At 54.6% G+C, this 16,168-nt stretch overlaps 18 non-coding genes across 18 annotated transcripts; 6 read left to right on the top strand and 12 right to left on the bottom strand.

Moving 5' to 3' along the window:
- Positions 1-667: 667 nt before the first annotated feature.
- Positions 668-739, bottom strand: TRNAE-CUC (transfer RNA glutamic acid (anticodon CUC)). Its single transcript has one exon. It is a non-coding gene; the product is annotated as a tRNA-Glu (tRNA).
- Positions 740-1,079: 340 nt separating this feature from the next.
- TRNAE-CUC (transfer RNA glutamic acid (anticodon CUC)) lies at positions 1,080-1,151 on the bottom strand. Its single transcript has one exon. It is a non-coding gene; the product is annotated as a tRNA-Glu (tRNA).
- An 890-nt stretch (positions 1,152-2,041) lies between these two features.
- On the top strand, positions 2,042-2,124 carry TRNAL-UAA (transfer RNA leucine (anticodon UAA)). Its single transcript has one exon. It is a non-coding gene; the product is annotated as a tRNA-Leu (tRNA).
- A 915-nt stretch (positions 2,125-3,039) lies between these two features.
- On the bottom strand, positions 3,040-3,111 carry TRNAE-CUC (transfer RNA glutamic acid (anticodon CUC)). Its single transcript has one exon. It is a non-coding gene; the product is annotated as a tRNA-Glu (tRNA).
- Positions 3,112-3,451: 340 nt separating this feature from the next.
- Positions 3,452-3,523, bottom strand: TRNAE-CUC (transfer RNA glutamic acid (anticodon CUC)). The gene has a single exon. It is a non-coding gene; the product is annotated as a tRNA-Glu (tRNA).
- Positions 3,524-4,417: 894 nt separating this feature from the next.
- Positions 4,418-4,500, top strand: TRNAL-UAA (transfer RNA leucine (anticodon UAA)). The gene has a single exon. It is a non-coding gene; the product is annotated as a tRNA-Leu (tRNA).
- Positions 4,501-5,404: 904 nt separating this feature from the next.
- On the bottom strand, positions 5,405-5,476 carry TRNAE-CUC (transfer RNA glutamic acid (anticodon CUC)). Its single transcript has one exon. It is a non-coding gene; the product is annotated as a tRNA-Glu (tRNA).
- Positions 5,477-5,816: 340 nt separating this feature from the next.
- TRNAE-CUC (transfer RNA glutamic acid (anticodon CUC)) lies at positions 5,817-5,888 on the bottom strand. The gene has a single exon. It is a non-coding gene; the product is annotated as a tRNA-Glu (tRNA).
- Positions 5,889-6,782: 894 nt separating this feature from the next.
- On the top strand, positions 6,783-6,865 carry TRNAL-UAA (transfer RNA leucine (anticodon UAA)). Its single transcript has one exon. It is a non-coding gene; the product is annotated as a tRNA-Leu (tRNA).
- A 904-nt stretch (positions 6,866-7,769) lies between these two features.
- TRNAE-CUC (transfer RNA glutamic acid (anticodon CUC)) lies at positions 7,770-7,841 on the bottom strand. Its single transcript has one exon. It is a non-coding gene; the product is annotated as a tRNA-Glu (tRNA).
- Positions 7,842-9,128: 1,287 nt separating this feature from the next.
- On the top strand, positions 9,129-9,211 carry TRNAL-UAA (transfer RNA leucine (anticodon UAA)). Its single transcript has one exon. It is a non-coding gene; the product is annotated as a tRNA-Leu (tRNA).
- A 903-nt stretch (positions 9,212-10,114) lies between these two features.
- Positions 10,115-10,186, bottom strand: TRNAE-CUC (transfer RNA glutamic acid (anticodon CUC)). The gene has a single exon. It is a non-coding gene; the product is annotated as a tRNA-Glu (tRNA).
- A 340-nt stretch (positions 10,187-10,526) lies between these two features.
- Positions 10,527-10,598, bottom strand: TRNAE-CUC (transfer RNA glutamic acid (anticodon CUC)). Its single transcript has one exon. It is a non-coding gene; the product is annotated as a tRNA-Glu (tRNA).
- An 894-nt stretch (positions 10,599-11,492) lies between these two features.
- On the top strand, positions 11,493-11,575 carry TRNAL-UAA (transfer RNA leucine (anticodon UAA)). Its single transcript has one exon. It is a non-coding gene; the product is annotated as a tRNA-Leu (tRNA).
- Positions 11,576-12,479: 904 nt separating this feature from the next.
- Positions 12,480-12,551, bottom strand: TRNAE-CUC (transfer RNA glutamic acid (anticodon CUC)). The gene has a single exon. It is a non-coding gene; the product is annotated as a tRNA-Glu (tRNA).
- A 1,287-nt stretch (positions 12,552-13,838) lies between these two features.
- On the top strand, positions 13,839-13,921 carry TRNAL-UAA (transfer RNA leucine (anticodon UAA)). The gene has a single exon. It is a non-coding gene; the product is annotated as a tRNA-Leu (tRNA).
- Positions 13,922-14,824: 903 nt separating this feature from the next.
- Positions 14,825-14,896, bottom strand: TRNAE-CUC (transfer RNA glutamic acid (anticodon CUC)). Its single transcript has one exon. It is a non-coding gene; the product is annotated as a tRNA-Glu (tRNA).
- Positions 14,897-15,236: 340 nt separating this feature from the next.
- On the bottom strand, positions 15,237-15,308 carry TRNAE-CUC (transfer RNA glutamic acid (anticodon CUC)). The gene has a single exon. It is a non-coding gene; the product is annotated as a tRNA-Glu (tRNA).
- Positions 15,309-16,168: the final 860 nt, after the last annotated feature.

Here is a 16,168-nt window from a genome sequence, read left to right as displayed (position 1 = left end):
GCCCTACCACCCCAAAAGAAAATTGGGCAGGGATTCCCGCCTCCGCTTCCGAAACGGGCTTCCAAACGGGCGATGCCCTGACGGGTCAGCCAGTCACCGTCTAGGCCCGGTACACCCCTGTGAATAATAGAGCGTCCAACCTCAAATCAGGCTACAGGGCCCTTCAGCCCATAGAAGGAGAACCTGTCAACAAACGGGGCGAGGGCAATGCTCGGGCCCCTTGCGAAGCCTTTGCCAAGCTCCAAAGGCTGCACTTTCCCAGCAGACCACAGCTCTGTATGCAAATCAAGCAGCTACGACCCCTCCCTCCCCTGCTTTTCTCCTCCAAACCGGTACGCAACCATTTCTGCAGCCCTCTGCCCCAGGGTCCCGGGCAAGGTCTTGGTCTGATGAGGCTAGGGATGGTGGGCGAGCTCGGCTTTGGCAGGGCGACAGGACTAATATTTTCTCTACAGCTTTGGAAGAAAGAAAGCTTCCTTTTTGGGGCACAGGCCCACTTCTAGCGGCGACAGCTTCCGGTAAGGGACCATGCTGAAAAGATGCTTGGAGTTACCGCCAGGGGAGCCACGCCGCTATTGCCTGTGAGTGAAGCTACATTTGAAAGAAATATTTTTTGAGACGCAGTTGTTTGAATTTCTGTAAAAATGTCATTCAGTAAAAGCCTCTCTTCCCTGACCGGGAATCGAACCCGGGCCGCGGAGGTGAGAGCGCCGAATCCTAACCACTAGACCACCAGGGAGACCGCTGGACAACTCGGGAAGGCCGGGCAGTGGTGTCCGAGTGCACAATGCCTGCAGGTGCCTCAAAGGCCAGTCCATTGGGGGACTGGGAAGAGAGGGGGAGGGCCGAGCAGATAGGTTCTCTCCAGCGGTGAAAAAGGAAGCTGCCTTTTTTGCGTCAAGGGCAGTCTTTCCGCAGCGACAGGAGAATGAATGGGACTCTGCCATAAACACGTTTTGCGTCGCGCTGAGGGCACTTCCTCCATTTTGTGCACGCAAATCTGCATCTGGGAGCAAGATTTCCGGTCGCCAGTTAACTGCATTGCTGTAAATAAAAATGTCAGTTGTTAAAAGAGCTCCTTCCCTGACCGGGAATCGAACCCGGGCCGCGGCGGTGAGAGCGCTGAATCCTAACCACTAGACCACCAGGGACGGTGGGTGCACCCCGTTGCGTGTCGCTCAGATGGTGGCGTCCGAGTCCAAAGGCTGAGGGCCTCTGCTACAATGGGCACCAGTGCCTGCAGGTCTTCGGGGGCCGTTTCTGCTAATAAATAAATAAATAAAGAAAGAAAGAAAGAAAGAAAGAAAACAAAAACACTTGTGATGGTCTGCGAAAAGGGGAGCTTAGAGATTGAAGACAGCATCACTTTGGGAACGTTTGCGCTTTCACTTCCAAGCGCTGATATTCCTGTCTTGCTCTCCTGAAAGGACAGCCTTCCTCGCTATGAGCTTTTGTGGGTCAGTGCTGAAGCTCCCCCTAGAGGCTGCCGCTGAAGATGCACACTCACAACTAACCCTCCTTAGGAGAACTGCTTCGTGGGAGAGCACGTTTATTAAAAGGCGGCAGGCCATGATTGCCTGCGAGACACAGCAGGGTTACCATGCAGAGTTCAAAGGGGGCTTTGCTTGTACAGCAAGTGCCGGAGGGCAAGAAGGGATGACATAGGAGCTGCCCTTTTTTCGGGCTCGCACACCAAGGCCTGCACCAGCCTTCGAGGCTCAGCCTGCCTCTGGACTGCCCTAGACCACCTTTACTCAAAGCACACACTCTGGTCGGGGACTCGAAGCCAGGCCCGTGGCAGTGAAAGCACCAAATCCTCACCACTAGGCCACCGGGGAAACGACTGCAGCACCCGGGAGGTTTCCGCAACCGTACTTGCAGTCAGCTGGAGGCTATTGTAATGCTGTTAAGCGAGAGACGTTTGCCGCTCGCAAGCCAATTCCATCCAACCTCCTGCAGGGGGCACTCTGGGCTGGTTTTCCACTTGTTCGCCTGCTGCTGAAACAGCAAAGATTCAATTCGAAGCCCTTTGCAGCAGCTCACCAGGATGGCCGAGTGGTTAAGGCGTTGGACTTAAGATCCAATGGACAAGTGTCCGCGTGGGTTCGAGCCCCACTCCTGGTACAGGTTTTTACTCTTCTTACCTAAATGCGGCAGCAGCTTCGCACAAGCCCTTTCCTGCTGTCTGTAGGCAGTGCCCCTACCTCAAAGCCCTGAGGCTTGAGTTCACCTGAAAAGAGCAACAAGGAATCGTTGCCCGTAGACTCTTTTCCTGGAAAACCTTTGCGTTTTTGTACCATGTCCCTCGCATCCCAAGCTTAAGCCGCCAAAGTTGGCAGAGCTTGTGCAACCCCGCCAACAGCCCTACCACCCCAAAAGAAAATTGGGCAGGGATTCCCGCCTCCGCTTCCTCACGGCTTCCGAAACGGGCTTCCAAACGGGCGATGCCCTGACGGGTCAGCCAGTCACCGTCTAGGCCCGGTACACCCCTGTGAATAATAGAGCGTCCAACCTCAAATCAGGCTACAGGGCCCTTCAGCCCATAGAAGGAGAACCTGTCAACAAACGGGGCGAGGGCAATGCTCGGGCCCCTTGCGAAGCCTTTGCCAAGCTCCAAAGGCTGCACTTTCCCAGCAGACCACAGCTCTGTATGCAAATCAAGCAGCTACGACCCCTCCCTCCCCTGCTTTTCTCCTCCAAACCGGTACGCAACCATTTCTGCAGCCCTCTGCCCCAGGGTCCCGGGCAAGGTCTTGGTCTGATGAGGCTAGGGATGGTGGGCGAGCTCGGCTTTGGCAGGGCGACAGGACTAATATTTTCTCTACAGCTTTGGAAGAAAGAAAGCTTCCTTTTTGGGGCACAGGCCCACTTCTAGCGGCGACAGCTTCCGGTAAGGGACCATGCTGAAAAGATGCTTGGAGTTACCGCCAGGGGAGCCACGCCGCTATTGCCTGTGAGTGAAGCTACATTTGAAAGAAATATTTTTTGAGACGCAGTTGTTTGAATTTCTGTAAAAATGTCATTCAGTAAAAGCCTCTCTTCCCTGACCGGGAATCGAACCCGGGCCGCGGCGATGAGAGCGCCGAATCCTAACCACTAGACCACCAGGGAGACCGCTGGACAGCTCGGGAAGGCCTGGCAGTGGTGTCCGAGTGCACAATGCCTGCAGGTGCCTCAAAGGCCAGTCCATTGGGGGACTGGGAAGAGAGGGGGAGGGCCGAGCAGATAGGTTCTCTCCAGCGGTGAAAAAGGAAGCTGCCTTTTTTGCGTCAAGGGCAGTCTTTCCGCAGCGACAGGAGAATGAATGGGACTCTGCCATAAACACGTTTTGCGTCGCGCTGAGGGCACTTCCTCCATTTTGTGCACGCAAATCTGCATCTGGGAGCAAGATTTCCGGTCGCCAGTTAACTGCATTGCTGTAAATAAAAATGTCAGTTGTTAAAAGAGCTCCTTCCCTGACCGGGAATCGAACCCGGGCCGCGGCGGTGAGAGCGCTGAATCCTAACCACTAGACCACCAGGGACGGTGGGTGCACCCCGTTGCGTGTCGCTCAGATGGTGGCGTCCGAGTCCAAAGGCTGAGGGCCTCTGCTACAATGGGCACCAGTGCCTGCAGGTCTTCGGGGGCCGTTTCTGCTAATAAATAAATAAATAAAGAAATAAAGAAAGAAAGAAAGAAAGAAAACAAAAACACTTGTGATGGTCTGCGAAAAGGGGAGCTTAGAGATTGAAGACAGCATCACTTTGGGAACGTTTGCGCTTTCACTTCCAAGCGCTGATATTCCTGTCTTGCTCTCCTGAAAGGACAGCCTTCCTCGCTATGAGCTTTTGTGGGTCAGTGCTGAAGCTCCCCCTAGAGGCTGCCGCTGAAGATGCACACTCACAACTAACCCTCCTTAGGAGAACTGCTTCGTGGGAGAGCACGTTTATTAAAAGGCGGCAGGCCATGATTGCCTGCGAGACACAGCAGGGTTACCATGCAGAGTTCAAAGGGGGCTTTGCTTGTACAGCAAGTGCCGGAGGGCAAGAAGGGATGACATAGGAGCTGCCCTTTTTTCGGGCTCGCACACCAAGGCCTGCACCAGCCTTCGAGGCTCAGCCTGCCTCTGGACTGCCCTAGACCACCTTTACTCAAAGCACACACTCTGGTCGGGGACTCGAAGCCAGGCCCGTGGCAGTGAAAGCACCAAATCCTCACCACTAGGCCACCGGGGAAACGACTGCAGCACCCGGGAGGTTTCCGCAACCGTACTTGCAGTCAGCTGGAGGCTATTGTAATGCTGTTAAGTGAGAGACGTTTGCCGCTCGCAAGCCAATTCCATCCAACCTCCTGCAGGGGGCACTCTGGGCTGGTTTTCCACTTGTTCGCCTGCTGCTGAAACAGCAAAGATTCAATTCGAAGCCCTTTGCAGCAGCTCACCAGGATGGCCGAGTGGTTAAGGCGTTGGACTTAAGATCCAATGGACAAGTGTCCGCGTGGGTTCGAGCCCCACTCCTGGTACAGGTTTTTACTCTTCTTACCTAAATGCGGCAGCAGCTTCGCACAAGCCCTTTCCTGCTGTCTGTAGGCAGTGCCCCTACCTCAAAGCCCTGAGGCTTGAGTTCACCTGAAAAGAGCAACAAGGAATCGTTGCCCGTAGACTCTTTTCCTGGAAAACCTTTGCATTTTTGTACCATGTCCCTCGCATCCCAAGCTTAAGCCGCCAAAGTTGGCAGAGCTTGTGCAACCCCGCCAACAGCCCTACCACCCCAAAAGAAAATTGGGCAGGGATTCCCGCCTCCGCTTCCGAAACGGGCTTCCAAACGGGCGATGCCCTGACGGGTCAGCCAGTCACCGTCTAGGCCCGGTACACCCCTGTGAATAATAGAGCGTCCAACCTCAAATCAGGCTACAGGGCCCTTCAGCCCATAGAAGGAGAACCTGTCAACAAACGGGGCGAGGGCAATGCTCGGGCCCCTTGCGAAGCCTTTGCCAAGCTCCAAAGGCTGCACTTTCCCAGCAGACCACAGCTCTGTATGCAAATCAAGCAGCTACGACCCCTCCCTCCCCTGCTTTTCTCCTCCAAACCGGTACGCAACCATTTCTGCAGCCCTCTGCCCCAGGGTCCCGGGCAAGGTCTTGGTCTGATGAGGCTAGGGATGGTGGGCGAGCTCGGCTTTGGCAGGGCGACAGGACTAATATTTTCTCTACAGCTTTGGAAGAAAGAAAGCTTCCTTTTTGGGGCACAGGCCCACTTCTAGCGGCGACAGCTTCCGGTAAGGGACCATGCTGAAAAGATGCTTGGAGTTACCGCCAGGGGAGCCACGCCGCTATTGCCTGTGAGTGAAGCTACATTTGAAAGAAATATTTTTTGAGACGCAGTTGTTTGAATTTCTGTAAAAATGTCATTCAGTAAAAGCCTCTCTTCCCTGACCGGGAATCGAACCCGGGCCGCGGCGGTGAGAGCGCCGAATCCTAACCACTAGACCACCAGGGAGACCGCTGGACAGCTCGGGAAGGCCGGGCAGTGGTGTCCGAGTGCACAATGCCTGCAGGTGCCTCAAAGGCCAGTCCATTGGGGGACTGGGAAGAGAGGGGGAGGGCCGAGCAGATAGGTTCTCTCCAGCGGTGAAAAAGGAAGCTGCCTTTTTTGCGTCAAGGGCAGTCTTTCCGCAGCGACAGGAGAATGAATGGGACTCTGCCATAAACACGTTTTGCGTCGCGCTGAGGGCACTTCCTCCATTTTGTGCACGCAAATCTGCATCTGGGAGCAAGATTTCCGGTCGCCAGTTAACTGCATTGCTGTAAATAAAAATGTCAGTTGTTAAAAGAGCTCCTTCCCTGACCGGGAATCGAACCCGGGCCGCGGCGGTGAGAGCGCTGAATCCTAACCACTAGACCACCAGGGACGGTGGGTGCACCCCGTTGCGTGTCGCTCAGATGGTGGCGTCCGAGTCCAAAGGCTGAGGGCCTCTGCTACAATGGGCACCAGTGCCTGCAGGTCTTCGGGGGCCGTTTCTGCTAATAAATAAATAAATAAAGAAATAAAGAAAGAAAGAAAGAAAGAAAACAAAAACACTTGTGATGGTCTGCGAAAAGGGGAGCTTAGAGATTGAAGACAGCATCACTTTGGGAACGTTTGCGCTTTCACTTCCAAGCGCTGATATTCCTGTCTTGCTCTCCTGAAAGGACAGCCTTCCTCGCTATGAGCTTTTGTGGGTCAGTGCTGAAGCTCCCCCTAGAGGCTGCCGCTGAAGATGCACACTCACAACTAACCCTCCTTAGGAGAACTGCTTCGTGGGAGAGCACGTTTATTAAAAGGCGGCAGGCCATGATTGCCTGCGAGACACAGCAGGGTTACCATGCAGAGTTCAAAGGGGGCTTTGCTTGTACAGCAAGTGCCGGAGGGCAAGAAGGGATGACATAGGAGCTGCCCTTTTTTCGGGCTCGCACACCAAGGCCTGCACCAGCCTTCGAGGCTCAGCCTGCCTCTGGACTGCCCTAGACCACCTTTACTCAAAGCACACACTCTGGTCGGGGACTCGAAGCCAGGCCCGTGGCAGTGAAAGCACCAAATCCTCACCACTAGGCCACCGGGGAAACGACTGCAGCACCCGGGAGGTTTCCGCAACCGTACTTGCAGTCAGCTGGAGGCTATTGTAATGCTGTTAAGTGAGAGACGTTTGCCGCTCGCAAGCCAATTCCATCCAACCTCCTGCAGGGGGCACTCTGGGCTGGTTTTCCACTTGTTCGCCTGCTGCTGAAACAGCAAAGATTCAATTCGAAGCCCTTTGCAGCAGCTCACCAGGATGGCCGAGTGGTTAAGGCGTTGGACTTAAGATCCAATGGACAAGTGTCCGCGTGGGTTCGAGCCCCACTCCTGGTACAGGTTTTTACTCTTCTTACCTAAATGCGGCAGCAGCTTCGCACAAGCCCTTTCCTGCTGTCTGTAGGCAGTGCCCCTACCTCAAAGCCCTGAGGCTTGAGTTCACCTGAAAAGAGCAACAAGGAATCGTTGCCCGTAGACTCTTTTCCTGGAAAACCTTTGCATTTTTGTACCATGTCCCTCGCATCCCAAGCTTAAGCCGCCAAAGTTGGCAGAGCTTGTGCAACCCCGCCAACAGCCCTACCACCCCAAAAGAAAATTGGGCAGGGATTCCCGCCTCCGCTTCCGAAACGGGCTTCCAAACGGGCGATGCCCTGACGGGTCAGCCAGTCACCGTCTAGGCCCGGTACACCCCTGTGAATAATAGAGCGTCCAACCTCAAATCAGGCTACAGGGCCCTTCAGCCCATAGAAGGAGAACCTGTCAACAAACGGGGCGAGGGCAATGCTCGGGCCCCTTGCGAAGCCTTTGCCAAGCTCCAAAGGCTGCACTTTCCCAGCAGACCACAGCTCTGTATGCAAATCAAGCAGCTACGACCCCTCCCTCCCCTGCTTTTCTCCTCCAAACCGGTACGCAACCATTTCTGCAGCCCTCTGCCCCAGGGTCCCGGGCAAGGTCTTGGTCTGATGAGGCTAGGGATGGTGGGCGAGCTCGGCTTTGGCAGGGCGACAGGACTAATATTTTCTCTACAGCTTTGGAAGAAAGAAAGCTTCCTTTTTGGGGCACAGGCCCACTTCTAGCGGCGACAGCTTCCGGTAAGGGACCATGCTGAAAAGATGCTTGGAGTTACCGCCAGGGGAGCCACGCCGCTATTGCCTGTGAGTGAAGCTACATTTGAAAGAAATATTTTTTGAGACGCAGTTGTTTGAATTTCTGTAAAAATGTCATTCAGTAAAAGCCTCTCTTCCCTGACCGGGAATCGAACCCGGGCCGCGGCGGTGAGAGCGCCGAATCCTAACCACTAGACCACCAGGGAGACCGCTGGACAGCTCGGGAAGGCCGGGCAGTGGTGTCCGAGTGCACAATGCCTGCAGGTGCCTCAAAGGCCAGTCCATTGGGGGACTGGGAAGAGAGGGGGAGGGCCGAGCAGATAGGTTCTCTCCAGCGGTGAAAAAGGAAGCTGCCTTTTTTGCGTCAAGGGCAGTCTTTCCGCAGCGACAGGAGAATGAATGGGACTCTGCCATAAACACGTTTTGCGTCGCGCTGAGGGCACTTCCTCCATTTTGTGCACGCAAATCTGCATCTGGGAGCAAGATTTCCGGTCGCCAGTTAACTGCATTGCTGTAAATAAAAATGTCAGTTGTTAAAAGAGCTCCTTCCCTGACCGGGAATCGAACCCGGGCCTAACCACTAGACCACCCGGGACGGTGGGTGCACCCCGTTGCGTGTCGCTCAGATGGTGGCGTCCGAGTCCAAAGGCTGAGGGCCTCTGCTACAATGGGCACCAGTGCCTGCAGGTCTTCGGGGGCCGTTTCTGCTAATAAATAAATAAATAAAGAAATAAAGAAAGAAAGAAAGAAAGAAAGAAAACAAAAACACTTGTGATGGTCTGCGAAAAGGGGAGCTTAGAGATTGAAGACAGCATCACTTTGGGAACGTTTGCGCTTTCACTTCCAAGCGCTGATATTCCTGTCTTGCTCTCCTGAAAGGACAGCCTTCCTCGCTATGAGCTTTTGTGGGTCAGTGCTGAAGCTCCCCCTAGAGGCTGCCGCTGAAGATGCACACTCACAACTAACCCTCCTTAGGAGAACTGCTTCGTGGGAGAGCACGTTTATTAAAAGGCCGCAGGCCATGATTGCCTGCGAGACACAGCAGGGTTACCATGCAGAGTTCAAAGGGGGCTTTGCTTGTACAGCAAGTGCCGGAGGGCAAGAAGGGATGACATAGGAGCTGCCCTTTTTTCGGGCTCGCACACCAAGGCCTGCACCAGCCTTCGAGGCTCAGCCTGCCTCTGGACTGCCCTAGACCACCTTTACTCAAAGCACACACTCTGGTCGGGGACTCGAAGCCAGGCCCGTGGCAGTGAAAGCACCAAATCCTCACCACTAGGCCACCGGGGAAACGACTGCAGCACCCGGGAGGTTTCCGCAACCGTACTTGCAGTCAGCTGGAGGCTATTGTAATGCTGTTAAGCGAGAGACGTTTGCCGCTCGCAAGCCAATTCCATCCAACCTCCTGCAGGGGGCACTCTGGGCTGGTTTTCCACTTGTTCGCCTGCTGCTGAAACAGCAAAGATTCAATTCGAAGCCCTTTGCAGCAGCTCACCAGGATGGCCGAGTGGTTAAGGCGTTGGACTTAAGATCCAATGGACAAGTGTCCGCGTGGGTTCGAGCCCCACTCCTGGTACAGGTTTTTACTCTTCTTACCTAAATGCGGCAGCAGCTTCGCACAAGCCCTTTCCTGCTGTCTGTAGGCAGTGCCCCTACCTCAAAGCCCTGAGGCTTGAGTTCACCTGAAAAGAGCAACAAGGAATCGTTGCCCGTAGACTCTTTTCCTGGAAAACCTTTGCATTTTTGTACCATGTCCCTCGCATCCCAAGCTTAAGCCGCCAAAGTTGGCAGAGCTTGTGCAACCCCGCCAACAGCCCTACCACCCCAAAAGAAAATTGGGCAGGGATTCCCGCCTCCGCTTCCGAAACGGGCTTCCAAACGGGCGATGCCCTGACGGGTCAGCCAGTCACCGTCTAGGCCCGGTACACCCCTGTGAATAATAGAGCGTCCAACCTCAAATCAGGCTACAGGGCCCTTCAGCCCATAGAAGGAGAACCTGTCAACAAACGGGGCGAGGGCAATGCTCGGGCCCCTTGCGAAGCCTTTGCCAAGCTCCAAAGGCTGCACTTTCCCAGCAGACCACAGCTCTGTATGCAAATCAAGCAGCTACGACCCCTCCCTCCCCTGCTTTTCTCCTCCAAACCGGTACGCAACCATTTCTGCAGCCCTCTGCCCCAGGGTCCCGGGCAAGGTCTTGGTCTGATGAGGCTAGGGATGGTGGGCGAGCTCGGCTTTGGCAGGGCGACAGGACTAATATTTTCTCTACAGCTTTGGAAGAAAGAAAGCTTCCTTTTTGGGGCACAGGCCCACTTCTAGCGGCGACAGCTTCCGTAAGGGACCATGCTGAAAAGATGCTTGGAGTTACCGCCAGGGGAGCCACGCCGCTATTGCCTGTGAGTGAAGCTACATTTGAAAGAAATATTTTTTGAGACGCAGTTGTTTGAATTTCTGTAAAAATGTCATTCAGTAAAAGCCTCTCTTCCCTGACCGGGAATCGAACCCGGGCCGCGGCGGTGAGAGCGCCGAATCCTAACCACTAGACCACCAGGGAGACCGCTGGACAGCTCGGGAAGGCCGGGCAGTGGTGTCCGAGTGCACAATGCCTGCAGGTGCCTCAAAGGCCAGTCCATTGGGGGACTGGGAAGAGAGGGGGAGGGCCGAGCAGATAGGTTCTCTCCAGCGGTGAAAAAGGAAGCTGCCTTTTTTGCGTCAAGGGCAGTCTTTCCGCAGCGACAGGAGAATGAATGGGACTCTGCCATAAACACGTTTTGCGTCGCGCTGAGGGCACTTCCTCCATTTTGTGCACGCAAATCTGCATCTGGGAGCAAGATTTCCGGTCGCCAGTTAACTGCATTGCTGTAAATAAAAATGTCAGTTGTTAAAAGAGCTCCTTCCCTGACCGGGAATCGAACCCGGGCCGTGGCGGTGAGAGCGCCGAATCCTAACCACTAGACCACCAGGGACGGTGGGTGCACCCCGTTGCGTGTCGCTCAGATGGTGGCGTCCGAGTCCAAAGGCTGAGGGCCTCTGCTACAATGGGCACCAGTGCCTGCAGGTCTTCGGGGGCCGTTTCTGCTAATAAATAAATAAATAAAGAAATAAAGAAAGAAAGAAAGAAAGAAAACAAAAACACTTGTGATGGTCTGCGAAAAGGGGAGCTTAGAGATTGAAGACAGCATCACTTTGGGAACGTTTGCGCTTTCACTTCCAAGCGCTGATATTCCTGTCTTGCTCTCCTGAAAGGACAGCCTTCCTCGCTATGAGCTTTTGTGGGTCAGTGCTGAAGCTCCCCCTAGAGGCTGCCGCTGAAGATGCACACTCACAACTAACCCTCCTTAGGAGAACTGCTTCGTGGGAGAGCACGTTTATTAAAAGGCGGCAGGCCATGATTGCCTGCGAGACACAGCAGGGTTACCATGCAGAGTTCAAAGGGGGCTTTGCTTGTACAGCAAGTGCCGGAGGGCAAGAAGGGATGACATAGGAGCTGCCCTTTTTTCGGGCTCGCACACCAAGGCCTGCACCAGCCTTCGAGGCTCAGCCTGCCTCTGGACTGCCCTAGACCACCTTTACTCAAAGCACACACTCTGGTCGGGGACTCGAAGCCAGGCCCGTGGCAGTGAAAGCACCAAATCCTCACCACTAGGCCACCGGGGAAACGACTGCAGCACCCGGGAGGTTTCCGCAACCGTACTTGCAGTCAGCTGGAGGCTATTGTAATGCTGTTAAGTGAGAGACGTTTGCCGCTCGCAAGCCAATTCCATCCAACCTCCTGCAGGGGGCACTCTGGGCTGGTTTTCCACTTGTTCGCCTGCTGCTGAAACAGCAAAGATTCAATTCGAAGCCCTTTGCAGCAGCTCACCAGGATGGCCGAGTGGTTAAGGCGTTGGACTTAAGATCCAATGGACAAGTGTCCGCGTGGGTTCGAGCCCCACTCCTGGTACAGGTTTTTACTCTTCTTACCTAAATGCGGCAGCAGCTTCGCACAAGCCCTTTCCTGCTGTCTGTAGGCAGTGCCCCTACCTCAAAGCCCTGAGGCTTGAGTTCACCTGAAAAGAGCAACAAGGAATCGTTGCCCGTAGACTCTTTTCCTGGAAAACCTTTGCATTTTTGTACCATGTCCCTCGCATCCCAAGCTTAAGCCGCCAAAGTTGGCAGAGCTTGTGCAACCCCGCCAACAGCCCTACCACCCCAAAAGAAAATTGGGCAGGGATTCCCGCCTCCGCTTCCGAAACGGGCTTCCAAACGGGCGATGCCCTGACGGGTCAGCCAGTCACCGTCTAGGCCCGGTACACCCCTGTGAATAATAGAGCGTCCAACCTCAAATCAGGCTACAGGGCCCTTCAGCCCATAGAAGGAGAACCTGTCAACAAACGGGGCGAGGGCAATGCTCGGGCCCCTTGCGAAGCCTTTGCCAAGCTCCAAAGGCTGCACTTTCCCAGCAGACCACAGCTCTGTATGCAAATCAAGCAGCTACGACCCCTCCCTCCCCTGCTTTTCTCCTCCAAACCGGTACGCAACCATTTCTGCAGCCCTCTGCCCCAGGGTCCCGGGCAAGGTCTTGGTCTGATGAGGCTAGGGATGGTGGGCGAGCTCGGCTTTGGCAGGGCGACAGGACTAATATTTTCTCTACAGCTTTGGAAGAAAGAAAGCTTCCTTTTTGGGGCACAGGCCCACTTCTAGCGGCGACAGCTTCCGGTAAGGGACCATGCTGAAAAGATGCTTGGAGTTACCGCCAGGGGAGCCACGCCGCTATTGCCTGTGAGTGAAGCTACATTTGAAAGAAATATTTTTTGAGACGCAGTTGTTTGAATTTCTGTAAAAATGTCATTCAGTAAAAGCCTCTCTTCCCTGACCGGGAATCGAACCCGGGCCGCGGCGGTGAGAGCGCCGAATCCTAACCACTAGACCACCAGGGAGACCGCTGGACAGCTCGGGAAGGCCGGGCAGTGGTGTCCGAGTGCACAATGCCTGCAGGTGCCTCAAAGGCCAGTCCATTGGGGGACTGGGAAGAGAGGGGGAGGGCCGAGCAGATAGGTTCTCTCCAGCGGTGAAAAAGGAAGCTGCCTTTTTTGCGTCAAGGGCAGTCTTTCCGCAGCGACAGGAGAATGAATGGGACTCTGCCATAAACACGTTTTGCGTCGCGCTGAGGGCACTTCCTCCATTTTGTGCACGCAAATCTGCATCTGGGAGCAAGATTTCCGGTCGCCAGTTAACTGCATTGCTGTAAATAAAAATGTCAGTTGTTAAAAGAGCTCCTTCCCTGACCGGGAATCGAACCCGGGCCTAACCACTAGACCACCCGGGACGGTGGGTGCACCCCGTTGCGTGTCGCTCAGATGGTGGCGTCCGAGTCCAAAGGCTGAGGGCCTCTGCTACAATGGGCACCAGTGCCTGCAGGTCTTCGGGGGCCGTTTCTGCTAATAAATAAATAAATAAAGAAATAAAGAAAGAAAGAAAGAAAGAAAGAAAACAAAAACACTTGTGATGGTCTGCGAAAAGGGGAGCTTAGAGATTGAAGACAGCATCACTTTGGGAACGTTTGCGCTTTCACTTCCAAGCGCTGATATTCCTGTCTTGCTCTCCTGAAAGGACAGCCTTCCTCGCTATGAGCTTTTGTGGGTCAGTGCTGAAGCTCCCCCTAGAGGCTGCCGCTGAAGATGCACACTCACAACTAACCCTCCTTAGGAGAACTGCTTCGTGGGAGAGCACGTTTATTAAAAGGCCGCAGGCCATGATTGCCTGCGAGACACAGCAGGGTTACCATGCAGAGTTCAAAGGGGGCTTTGCTTGTACAGCAAGTGCCGGAGGGCAAGAAGGGATGACATAGGAGCTGCCCTTTTTTCGGGCTCGCACACCAAGGCCTGCACCAGCCTTCGAGGCTCAGCCTGCCTCTGGACTGCCCTAGACCACCTTTACTCAAAGCACACACTCTGGTCGGGGACTCGAAGCCAGGCCCGTGGCAGTGAAAGCACCAAATCCTCACCACTAGGCCACCGGGGAAACGACTGCAGCACCCGGGAGGTTTCCGCAACCGTACTTGCAGTCAGCTGGAGGCTATTGTAATGCTGTTAAGCGAGAGACGTTTGCCGCTCGCAAGCCAATTCCATCCAACCTCCTGCAGGGGGCACTCTGGGCTGGTTTTCCACTTGTTCGCCTGCTGCTGAAACAGCAAAGATTCAATTCGAAGCCCTTTGCAGCAGCTCACCAGGATGGCCGAGTGGTTAAGGCGTTGGACTTAAGATCCAATGGACAAGTGTCCGCGTGGGTTCGAGCCCCACTCCTGGTACAGGTTTTTACTCTTCTTACCTAAATGCGGCAGCAGCTTCGCACAAGCCCTTTCCTGCTGTCTGTAGGCAGTGCCCCTACCTCAAAGCCCTGAGGCTTGAGTTCACCTGAAAAGAGCAACAAGGAATCGTTGCCCGTAGACTCTTTTCCTGGAAAACCTTTGCATTTTTGTACCATGTCCCTCGCATCCCAAGCTTAAGCCGCCAAAGTTGGCAGAGCTTGTGCAACCCCGCCAACAGCCCTACCACCCCAAAAGAAAATTGGGCAGGGATTCCCGCCTCCGCTTCCGAAACGGGCTTCCAAACGGGCGATGCCCTGACGGGTCAGCCAGTCACCGTCTAGGCCCGGTACACCCCTGTGAATAATAGAGCGTCCAACCTCAAATCAGGCTACAGGGCCCTTCAGCCCATAGAAGGAGAACCTGTCAACAAACGGGGCGAGGGCAATGCTCGGGCCCCTTGCGAAGCCTTTGCCAAGCTCCAAAGGCTGCACTTTCCCAGCAGACCACAGCTCTGTATGCAAATCAAGCAGCTACGACCCCTCCCTCCCCTGCTTTTCTCCTCCAAACCGGTACGCAACCATTTCTGCAGCCCTCTGCCCCAGGGTCCCGGGCAAGGTCTTGGTCTGATGAGGCTAGGGATGGTGGGCGAGCTCGGCTTTGGCAGGGCGACAGGACTAATATTTTCTCTACAGCTTTGGAAGAAAGAAAGCTTCCTTTTTGGGGCACAGGCCCACTTCTAGCGGCGACAGCTTCCGTAAGGGACCATGCTGAAAAGATGCTTGGAGTTACCGCCAGGGGAGCCACGCCGCTATTGCCTGTGAGTGAAGCTACATTTGAAAGAAATATTTTTTGAGACGCAGTTGTTTGAATTTCTGTAAAAATGTCATTCAGTAAAAGCCTCTCTTCCCTGACCGGGAATCGAACCCGGGCCGCGGCGGTGAGAGCGCCGAATCCTAACCACTAGACCACCAGGGAGACCGCTGGACAGCTCGGGAAGGCCGGGCAGTGGTGTCCGAGTGCACAATGCCTGCAGGTGCCTCAAAGGCCAGTCCATTGGGGGACTGGGAAGAGAGGGGGAGGGCCGAGCAGATAGGTTCTCTCCAGCGGTGAAAAAGGAAGCTGCCTTTTTTGCGTCAAGGGCAGTCTTTCCGCAGCGACAGGAGAATGAATGGGACTCTGCCATAAACACGTTTTGCGTCGCGCTGAGGGCACTTCCTCCATTTTGTGCACGCAAATCTGCATCTGGGAGCAAGATTTCCGGTCGCCAGTTAACTGCATTGCTGTAAATAAAAATGTCAGTTGTTAAAAGAGCTCCTTCCCTGACCGGGAATCGAACCCGGGCCGTGGCGGTGAGAGCGCCGAATCCTAACCACTAGACCACCAGGGACGGTGGGTGCACCCCGTTGCGTGTCGCTCAGATGGTGGCGTCCGAGTCCAAAGGCTGAGGGCCTCTGCTACAATGGGCACCAGTGCCTGCAGGTCTTCGGGGGCCGTTTCTGCTAATAAATAAAGAAATAAAGAAAGAAAGAAAGAAAGAAAGAAAACAAAAACACTTGTGATGGTCTGCGAAAAGGGGAGCTTAGAGATTGAAGACAGCATCACTTTGGGAACGTTTGCGCTTTCACTTCCAAGCGCTGATATTCCTGTCTTGCTCTCCTGAAAGGACAGCCTTCCTCGCTATGAGCTTTTGTGGGTCAGTGCTGAAGCTCCCCCTAGAGGCTGCCGCTGAAGATGCACACTCACAACTAACCCTCCTTAGGAGAACTGCTTCGTGGGAGAGCACGTTTATTAAAAGGCGGCAGGCCATGATTGCCTGCGAGACACAGCAGGGTTACCATGCAGAGTTCAAAGGGGGCTTTGCTTGTACAGCAAGTGCCGGAGGGCAAGAAGGGATGACATAGGAGCTGCCCTTTTTTCGGGCTCGCACACCAAGGCCTGCACCAGCCTTCGAGGCTCAGCCTGCCTCTGGACTGCCCTAGACCACCTTTACTCAAAGCACACACTCTGGTCGGGGACTCGAAGCCAGGCCCGTGGCAGTGAAAGCACCAAATCCTCACCACTAGGCCACCGGGGAAACGACTGCAGCACCCGGGAGGTTTCCGCAACCGTACTTGCAGTCAGCTGGAGGCTATTGTAATGCTGTTAAGTGAGAGACGTTTGCCGCTCGCAAGCCAATTCCATCCAACCTCCTGCAGGGGGCACTCTGGGCTGGTTTTCCACTTGTTCGCCTGCTGCTGAAACAGCAAA

The sequence above is a fragment of the Ambystoma mexicanum genome, chromosome 5p, assembly GCF_040938575.1.
Source record: "Ambystoma mexicanum isolate Mex_15411 chromosome 5p, UKY_AmexF1_1, whole genome shotgun sequence".
Classification (NCBI taxonomy): Eukaryota; Metazoa; Chordata; class Amphibia; order Caudata; family Ambystomatidae; genus Ambystoma; species Ambystoma mexicanum.
This window is presented reverse-complemented; position numbering and strand designations above follow the sequence as displayed.